Raw genomic sequence first — 10,526 nt, 5'->3', positions numbered from 1 at the left:
CTCTTATAATCCTTTTCAAGACTTTGCCCACAACAGAAGTAAGGCTCACTGGTCTATAGTTACCAGGGTTGTCTCTACTCCCCTTCTTGAACAAGGGGACAACATTTGCTATCCTCCAGTCTTCTGGCACTATTCCTGTAGACAATGATGACATAAAGATCAAAGCCAAAGGCTCTGCAATCTCCTCCCTAGCTTCCCAGAGAATCCCGGGATAAATCCCATTTGGCCCAGGAGACTTATCTATTTTCACACTTTCCAGAATTGCTGACACCTCCTCCTTATGAACCTCAATCCCGTCTAGTCTAGTAGCCTGCATCTCAGTATTCTCCGCGACAACATTGTCTTTTTCCTGTGTGAATACTGACACGTTATAATACTGGGGGGGGGGGATGTCATTATCCGCAAGTACCTTACGAGGTGGGAATAACTAACTTCCCCGCGAACCTTGCAGAATATGAGCTCCCCCCTTAAAGGGACCTCTAAACAATGTATGATTGTAGAGTATATAAAGCTGGCTAGTTAGGCACTGATAAGGCAGACCCAGTACATGCTTATAATAATTATTGTAAATAAACTAAGGGCACGATTCAACTAAGTGGGAACAAAGTCCCATAGTGAGCGTGCTGAGCCGCATGTTTCCTGGTGCTCATCAACATCACTTGTGTTAAATAAGGGGCCTCAGTGGGGAACATGCAGCCAAGGCCGCACATAGCCCCGTTTTCTACACTAGGAGCTCCGCTCGCTGGAACTCCTCACTGTGGCGATAATTACAGGACATTGTGTTCATCTTTTGTAAGTGATGTAGTTAATGGGAGGGATCAGGAGCTGAAGAAGTCAGATGTCGAGTTTCAGTTCAGTTTTGATCTGTCTGTGAACAGTATAGCAGCTTCTCTCAAAGCAGTTTAGTTAAAAAGATTTTTCCTTTGAACAGAACAGCAGTTTCTGAAAAGGCTGGCAGGTTAAACAGTAGTTTGACACAGGCAAGAATCTGCAAACTGGTTCCTGAAGGATCTCTTTCTCAAAGTGGTTTATCCAAGACATCCCTTTTACAGCAAGCATTCCTGGGTTGGCTAATTGTTTTTAAACATGAATTTTGACTGGAGATGGTTTGCTAGCATGGAGATAAAAGATGACAGTTAGGAATTAATGTTAAATTTTTAAACATTATTTAACTGCTAATTCTATATAAAACATCTTTATGATGTTAAAGTAGTTCTAAGGAGTGTTAATAATAAAGTTTGTTTTAATATACTATATCCCTATTTGTTTAGCTCAGTTTGCTGGGTGGCTGGCTCGTAATATGGAGCGATGTCAACACCACTAGTTCAATTCCCGTACTGGCTGAGGTTATTCATGAAGGTCCCACCATTTCAACCTTGCCCCTCACCTGAGGTGTGGTGACCCTCATGTTAAATCACCACCAGTCAGCTCTCAAAGGGGAGAGCATCCCTTTGGGACTGTGGCGACATGACAACACTTATATATATCTTTGGTGGGACTTTTGGTGGCGGCCATGCGATAGATGGCCGTGTACCAGGTGGCTCCCGCGCGGGGAAACCTGTTTGCACCCATAAGATCCCGATCGGTTCTAAGGTCTCGGCTCTTGTCTCCAACGGCAATGGCAATCTTCTGAGGGAGGTCTGACATTCATGCAACCAAAAGCATTGGGAAAAAAGCGGCTGCAAGCAGACCGCGAGGCACAGGAGAGCGTGGTTGAAGGTGCGATGGCGATGAGCCCGGTGTCGGTACTTCCGGCCACAGCATAGCTGGTGGAATTTTTACCAGCTCGATTCCAAAAACAGGTTGGAAACCTCTGAAATTCTGGGAAGGGCCATTGGTGTGATTAAGACGGCAGTGGAGAGAGTTGAGCAGCGGCTAGAGGCTCAGGGTGTGTCGCTGCAGGAAATGGAGGAGTCTGTTGCCAACCGCAAGGACCAGCTGGCCTCGGTGGAAGCAGAGTTTTCCTTGGTGGCTGATAGCTACAAAAGCGTACGTGACAAGGTTGACGAGTTGGAGAATCCCGAATGTCGGCAAAATATCCAAATAGTGGGTCTGCCGGAGGGGTTAGAGGGTTTGCAATCTTCGGAGTACGTTGCACAGATGCTACAGAAGCTGGTAGGTGAGAAGATTTTTGGCCATCCTCTTGAGATTGATTGTGCACACAGAGCGCTGTTAATATGTTGAAATGTGCTGTTGATGATATTGTTCATAGTTTTGTTGTTGTTCACTTCTGTATCTTTGTTATATTCCTATCATTCTCCTTCCTGTTTTCTTTTTATTGAGGTGTGTTTGATGTTCTGGGTTTGGGGAGATGTGGAGGGCAGGATAATGGTTATTTATGATTGGGTTTGGTTGATATGGCAGGCTCAAGGTAGTTGCAAGCATCGTGCGTGGGGCACCTGCAGGTGAGAACCATTAAGCGGAAGGGATGTGGGGGAGGAGGTGGTGTGAGGAGGATAGTGTTTTGAATATTTCTACTTTTGGTTTAGTTTGAGGGGGGAGGGCGGGGGGTGGGTTTGGGGTTATGGGGAAGCTGACGGTGTGAGTAATGTTAGGGCACTGAGATATAGACGTCGGTGGAAATGGATGCCTCACGGGTACCCAAGGGGTGCGACTTGACAACCTGGGGTGATTGGCTCAGGCAAAAATATGGCTGATTGTCGATGGCGGGAGGGGGATGGTGCCCCCTCACTTGATTGGTAACTTGGAATGTCCGGGGCCTAAATGGACCAGTTTAAAGGTCATGCATGTTCGCCCATTTGAAGAACCTGAAGGTGGACCTGATGTTTCTCCAGACAAGACTAAGAAGGGGGTGGGTTGGTCAGGTCTACCACTCAGGACTTGACATGAAGACAAGAGGGGTGGCTGTGTTAAGTAAGAGGGTGGCTTTTTCAATGAAAAAGTCCATTGCTGATTTGAGTGATTCATGCTGGTGAGTGGATGGTTGGAGGGTTCCCCGGTAGTACTGTGCTATGTGTATGCCCCAAACTGGAATGATATGGATTTTATGTGGCGGGTCCTGTCCTTGATCCCAGATCTGGATTCACACTGATTGATCTTCGATGGAGAGTTCAACATTGTCTTGGATCCACTCGTGCTCTAGAACCGGGAGGCTATCGGCAATGGCAGGGGCGCTGTCAAGATTCATGCAACCTATGGCAGGCATGGATCCGTGGCATATTGAGAGACCTAGGACAGGGAGTTTTCTTTCTTTTCACATGTTCAGAAGTTTTATTCCCGGTTAGGCTTTTTTGTTTTAGATAAGTCATTCATTTCACGAGTGGCTGGGACAGAGTACTCGCCCGATCATGGTGTCTGACCATACTCTGCACTGGGTAGACATGTGGCGGAAAAGGCATCCCCTTACAGACCCCAATGGGGACTGGATATTGGTCTCCTTGTGGATAAGGAAATATGTGAGAGGTTGGAAGGGGCCATTTGTAATTATATGGATCAGAATGACACGGGGACGGTCTCTGCGGGGTGTTGTGGGAGGCTCTGAATGCTGTGGTAAGGGGAGAGCTCATCTCGTCCCTAGCGCACAGACTGAGGGTGAAGCGAGAGGAGCAAACAAGGTTGATGGAGGCAATTTTTGCAGTCGATCATAGTTACCTAGAATCACATGATGAGGCGCTGTTGAGGGAGTTTAATCTGATGACTTGAGATATGGCTGTGAGACAATTGCGCAGAGCTAAAGGGTTTGTGTACAAATACTGAGAGGAGGCAAGCAGGATGCTCACTCACCAACTGAGGAAACAGATGGCTACTAGGGAAATAGGCAGGATGAGGGACAAGGGGGGCAAGGTGAGAATGGATCCCTAGGGATTGATAAAATTTTTGAATCGTTTTATCAGAGACTATACCAATCGGAACTTCCGTCAGGGGATTAATCGAGACAGCGATTTTTGGATGGATTAGAGTTTCCGAGGGTAGATCAGATAAAGACGCAGGGGGTGGGGGCCCCAATAGGTCTATGGGTGGTGTTGGGTTGTATGAGACTGATGCAGTCAGGGACGGTCCCGGGCTCAGGCGGATTCCCAGCCGAATTTTACAAACGCGTTCCTGCGTCTGTTAATGGTTCAGATGTACAATGAAGCGCTGGAGAAGGGTGCGCCCCCACCACATTGTCACAGGCCTCCATTTGCCTCATCCAAAAAAAGGACAATGTGGATTTAATCATCTGATTTCACCTCTGGATGTGGATGCTAAACCCCTGGCAAAGTTCTTGGCTACATGTATTGGGAGATATGTGCCAGATGTGTTGGAGCGAAACAAACTGAGTTCATAAAAGGCAGATTATTAGCGACCAAGATATGGAAGCTCTTGGATGTAATTATGATGCCCGTAGGAGATGAAAGTTGTAGTGTCAGTGGATTGCCCACTCTCTCCTCTGCTCTTTGCCCTTGCGATTGAACCATTGGCGATGGTTCTTCAAGTGTCCAGGGAATGGAGTGATATTGAACAGGGGGGGGGGGGGGGGGCACTGGCTCTCTTCATATGCGGATGACCTACTGTTGTACATTTCTAATCCCACAGAATCATTTTTATAAATGTTTTTTTTATTGGGTTTTTGAACAAAGTATATTTACCGTTATGTACACAGAATAAGAAATATATATATATACATATATAGAAGAGAAAGGCACACCCAAACATATCAAATAAAAAAGTAATAATAAAAAATAAAATAGAATAACTGGTAGGGTATTGTGCACCAGCTCAACAGCAGCAACTCTGTACAACTGGCAAAATTATTTCCAACACATAAGTAGGCAACTGTTTGTGTAGGGTGGGGGGAGACTGGGGATGTAAATATACATTTGGGTGCGGGGCGGGGGAAGACTGGGGAGGTAAATATACATTTGGGTGCCAGAGAAACAATTACAGTGGGCAATACTCGAATGGGTGTGGTCTTGGTGTTGTCACTTGCTTCTCCCGGATGGATCTCGCTGCTGTTGTCGTCTCGCGCTCACCTCCGCTTCAGCCGTTCCTCCTGTCTTTCGCCTGTATTCTCCTTGTTCTCTGTTCCTGGAGATGCCAAGTTTGTTATCGTATCCCATGCCCTCCTTCCGGCTGTCCACAGAATCATCTGACAAGAATTTGGGGATACTGAGTGAGGTTGGCTCCTTCTAATATAATAATCGCTTATTGTCCCAAGTAGGCTTCAATGAAGTTACTGTAAAAAGCCCCTAGTCGCCACATTCCGGCACCTGTTTGGGGAGGCCGGTACGGGAATTGAACCCGCGCTGCTGGCATTGTTCTGCATTACAAGCCAGCTATTTAGCCCACTGTGCTAAACCAGCCCCTTTGTATCTCCGGATACAAACTCAATACGACAATGAGTAAGATGTTTCTGATTGGCTCCGGAGGGCAGGAGGGTGTTTGAGTGGTGTTCCGCTTGGCAAGAAAGATCTTTCAATATCTGGGGATCCATGTGGCACGGGACTGGGGCCCAGCTTCACAAGTTAAACCTGGCAAGTTTAGTGCAGGGGATGAAAGAGAAATTAAAAAGATGGGACAGGTTGTCGCTGTCTCTGTCCAGGAGAGTTGAGGTTCCTTTTTGTGTTTCGAATCTTCCAATCTTTTTGTCCAAATCTTTTTTCAAAAAGGTCAATAGGCTTATCCTGAGTTTTGTGTGGGCGGGGAGGATTCCACGTATTAAGAGAGATTATTTGGAGAGGGATATATGGGGTGGGAGCTTGGCTCTCCCTAACTTTCAGAATTACTTCTGGGCTGCCAATATCATCATGGTCCGTAAATGGGTGGTAGATCAAGGGTGGGTATGGTGCAGGGTGGAGGAGACCTTGTGTACAGAGATCTACTTCAGGGCATTGGCTTCAGCTTCTCTGCCGTTCTCACAGGTACTCATCGAATCCAGTGGTAGCTTCTACTCTGAGGGTGTGGGATCAGTGCTGGCTACATTTTGGCTTGGAGGACATGCATAGAAAGACCCTGATTTGCGGTAACCATAGATTTGTCCCAGCAAGATTGGATGCCAGGTTTAGGGAGTGAGACTGTTTGGGAATCAAATGCTTCGAGGGCCTGTTTCTGGGTGGGAAATTTGCAGATCTGACTGAGTTGATGGAGGCTTACCAATTGCCCATGGTAATGGATTCAGATACCTTCAAATCAGGGCCTTTTTGAGAAAGGAGGTGGGTTCGTTCCCAATGTTGCTGCCCTCGGGTTTACAGGATAGACTCTTTCACGAGGATGATATTGGAGATGGCAAGATCTCTGGGGCGAAATTCTCCTACCCGCCCCGCCACATTTCTGCCCCGACCGGCCGGCGGGAGTCTCCGTAACACCGGCCGGTCAATGGGGTTTCCCATTTTGGGGCAGCCCCACGCGGTCGGGAAACCCCCAGGCGCCGGCAAAACGGAGACTCCCACCGGCGGAGAATGACGCCCATGATGTGGAAGCTGAGCTGGCCAAGAAGGAAGATGCTTCGATGGTGGCAATGAAACAAAAATGGGAGGAGGATTTGGGAGGTGTAGTGCAAGGCTGGATTTGGGAAGAAGCGCTGTGTAGTATTAACGCATCCTCATCATGTGCCAGACTTAGTCTTATTCAGCTTAAAGTTGTACATAGAGCACGTATGACGCCGACAGGACTGAGCCGATTCGTCCCAGAAGCGGTCGATCAGTGTTCACGATGTGCCAGGTCCCCTACGAATCATGTCCACATGTTCTGGTCCGGTCCAAAGTTGGTGGGGTTCTGGTGGGTAGTCATGTTTGTATAGCCTTAGATGTTGGTCATACCTTCTCCGTGGGTAGCTATTTTTGGATTGCCTTAATGGGGAATGAGGCCGATGTTGTGGCTTTTGCCTCCCTGTTAGCCCAGAGGAGAATTTTGCTAAACTGGCGATCCTCAGATCCACCATGTATCGGGTCTTGGATGCGGGACCTTACTGAGTTTCTTCATTTGGAGAGTATCATGTTCGCCATTAGAGGAATGGATGAGGGGTTCTCTGTGAGGTAGAAGCTGTTCATTGACTTTTTCAAGAAGTACTAGAAAGTCAGCGCCAGGGTCGTTGGGGGGGGGGGGGGGGAACGACAGGTTCCTGTTGTGTTATATTGTTGTCGTGTTAATGTACTGTTACTGTATTATGACTTGTTTGACTGCTCCTGTTTTTTTTATTTTCTGGTTATACCTTCAATAAATTATATTTGGGATAGTCTGAGTTTGTGAAAGGCACAATACAAGTAAGTCTTGCTGTATTTATAAGGACTGTGTATATTTGAAGGCCTTTTTATGAAGGCCTCACCAATGTGGATGCGTCAGCCACCAGCAGTGCATATCAGGATTTGCAGACTCCCAGGATTTCCTGAACTGTGTTCCAACTGAGAAAAATATCTCACCAGGAGCAGCATTCATAGAGGCTGAATATCTTCTGAGCTCCGCACATTCCAAGCAAAATTGTGGCAGCACAGCAGAAGGCCAAAGGGAATTCACTGCCACAGCAGCAGCTGTGCATACTCTTGGCACTTTGTGCTTATCGACCACTCTATACAATGTGTTAAAATGCAGCATGTATAGTCTGGATCTATGTTCTGCAATTTGCCTCAATTACCTCTGGTTGGGTGGGCAAAGGAGGAAGGAAGAAAGAAACTTTGTAGAACTTACCCTGGAGAGACGCAATAAATTGGGAAAATAATAATGCAGATTGCACACACTCTGTGGAACGAACCAAGCAATTAGTGCTTTTGTATGGTGTTCAGATGGAAATAAAGCACTCGCTCTTCAGATTACATTTTCTTCATATTGATTCTTTGTGCTAAAGAAAAACAATTATTGATTTTAAAAGAAAGGAATTGCAGCCATGATTACACTCAATTCGAGAGATGAGTGGTGATTTAATGCAGAACTATTATGGGGAGACTGTGCATTGATTTTGCTTGGTGATAGAAATTTCAGCTCCGGTTAGATTTCAATCTTGAAAGTTATACCAAAAGCAGACGGTAATCCGTGGAGAATTGAAATGGGGACAAAGGTCATTGGTGACAAGGTGAAGAGCTGGACTGCAGTACTTGGCTGGGGTACTGACTGCAGCCATTTAATGGACCAGCTATGAAGCTGCGTATCTATCTAACACCGGTCACTGCAGGAGCTGGGAAGCAGTCAGTGAGCCAGGTAAACCCTTTAGGGAAGATTTGTGTTTGAGATACAGCCAGTTGTTCTGTCCACTGCGAGCAAGCAGGGTATACCACACCTGCTTTTATTCTCAATGGAGATGACAATTAAATGGGGGGTAAATGGGCATCATCAGGCCTGAACCCACCCTGTTCCTTGGAGCACGATGAACTGTACAAGAATGGTCCAGATGAACTCAAAGGAGATGTTGAAGAAATCCAGGAACAGATTTCCGAAGATTGCCACTCCCTGAATGATGCTCACTGCCCAGGCTTGCACATGGGAGGAAATCACAGGACAGTGACTCATGCATTTCGTACAGGGTACTGAGCCAGATTGTGCAATTGGAAAGAAAATTAAAAATACTTTAAGGGCCTGATATTTATGGGGAGGGAGCAGGATGACTGCCAGAGGCCTGTAGGAAACCCAGACATTTACTGAACATGAAAGTCCTGCCACATTTAAAGCAGAACTCTATTTACATTCTTCTTCTTTCATTTCCTGTCTATCAAGTGGTCAGATTGAGAGATGGGGAGGAGGGGGTGGGCGGTCAGGGTGCACGGCTGGGGACACGAAGGGGAGGGAGAGAAGGAGAGAGATCGCATGGCGGTGGGAGGGATTCATGGTGGGTGAGGCAGAGCACTGTGGAGGGAAGGCTGTGGAGCAGCTTATTCACTCAGAACGCAGTCCACCCAGATTCGCACATTCGCAATTGTGCATTCTCATAATTATAATTTTGCAGCATTATGTTTTATCTTTGGGAACTTGGTGGGCAAATGTTCAGAAAGAACTCTTAGAATCTCAGGCAGAAGAGTTTTTCATAACAATCCTGTAAATCGGATTTTGGGAGCCTGGGGTCTGGTTCTTGAGTTACAGATTAATTAATGTTACAGCAAAGAGGCCAACGGCTGGTTCCTGATACTGGTTTCCCGCAATCTGAGTTAAAAGATCAATATAGAGATTAGAGACAATTGGATTAGACACAGAAGCCAGCATTCCAGGCCTTCAGCACAAACCTCAGTCTGTGACTCCATTGGACTAATGAATGCTTTTATTACAGGGAATATAACCAAAGTTCTTGCCACAGAGTGGATTTTCGAATGTAGTTGAGACAGTCATTCTCTGTGGGGAGTGGGTTGGTTGTTAGCATGTTTTGACCCAGATTATTTTGGCCTTTACGTGTTGCTGCAACAAAATAAAGCAGACAGTGAACTGCACAGTCCAGCTTCTACTGGCAAAGGCAATGTGGTTATAGTTAGAAGCACACTGGGATGACATCTACCATTCACTCATTGTCCATTGACTTGTACTTTTGTGACATCAGTCAAGAAATGTGTTTCTGGTCATTCTCTGTTGGTTAATGCCTGTGCGTGACGGCTCTCAAACGGATTTCCATTCCCGGAGTGGCAATGGGGATGTTGTGATTGGTACATCACCCTGAGCTCCTGCTCCTGCCCACCACCCAGTGCCCACTGCTTAAAAATGCGTCTGGATGTCAAGCAAAGGACAGGGGGTGGTTTCTCTGTTGCCCGACGGCGATATCGTAATTGCCGATTGGGCGGTGATTTGACTCCGACACCCAAATCGGGGCTGGCGACGGTTTGACGGAGGACAGCCATGCTCCGCCCCCTCGGAAATGGTGTAATTGCGTTGTGTGCTGCACGCCGTTGTAACGGCGTTGACGTGTCATCAGCCGGCCTATCCGCGATGCCCCGCCCCTGATGGGCTGAGTTCCCGCTCGCATGGGACACGTGTGGTCTCAGTGGTCGGGAACCAGATGCGGCGGCTGCGGACTGTGTTCAGCGCCACCTAACTCGGCCGGGATCGTGCTGCTAGCCGGGGGGGACTTCTGTGAGGACTGGGGGGGGGGGGCTGGCCTGTGGATTCGCAGATGGCAGGTTGGGCCTGTGCTTGGCCGGTGCAATGTTGTACGGCGCGACCGCTACAGGTCGTCAGCCGTGCACATCCTCGGCGAGGGACCTGGCCATTTTCGGTGCGGGAGCCGGGAGCTTCACCTGGCGTCGCTGCTAGCCCCTCATTGGTCCCGGAATCAGTGAGGGGTCGGCGCCGAATTTTTCATCGTAAACCTCCGCTGAAATGGAGAATCCAGCCCAGGATCTGGCTGGACAGAGATACCTTCCATTGTCAAACAACCAGCACCCACAGACTTACCTACCAGCGGACACATGAAGAATGCTATATTGGACGATGCAGGTTATTACTGCCCCTGGAGCTGTATCCTGGGTAGGAAAGGTCACGGCTTTTACTCACACTGGGACATTTCTCAGTTGGTTGTACTCTCGTCTCTGAGATACAATATTCTAGGTGCAGGTTCACTCCAGGGTTTGAGAGTAAAAATTAAGGCTGCCACTCCAGTGCAGTACTGAGGGAGGCAC

This window comes from Scyliorhinus torazame, chromosome 10, assembly GCF_047496885.1.
Source record: "Scyliorhinus torazame isolate Kashiwa2021f chromosome 10, sScyTor2.1, whole genome shotgun sequence".
NCBI classification, from domain to species: Eukaryota; Metazoa; Chordata; class Chondrichthyes; order Carcharhiniformes; family Scyliorhinidae; genus Scyliorhinus; species Scyliorhinus torazame.
This window is presented reverse-complemented; position numbering follows the sequence as displayed.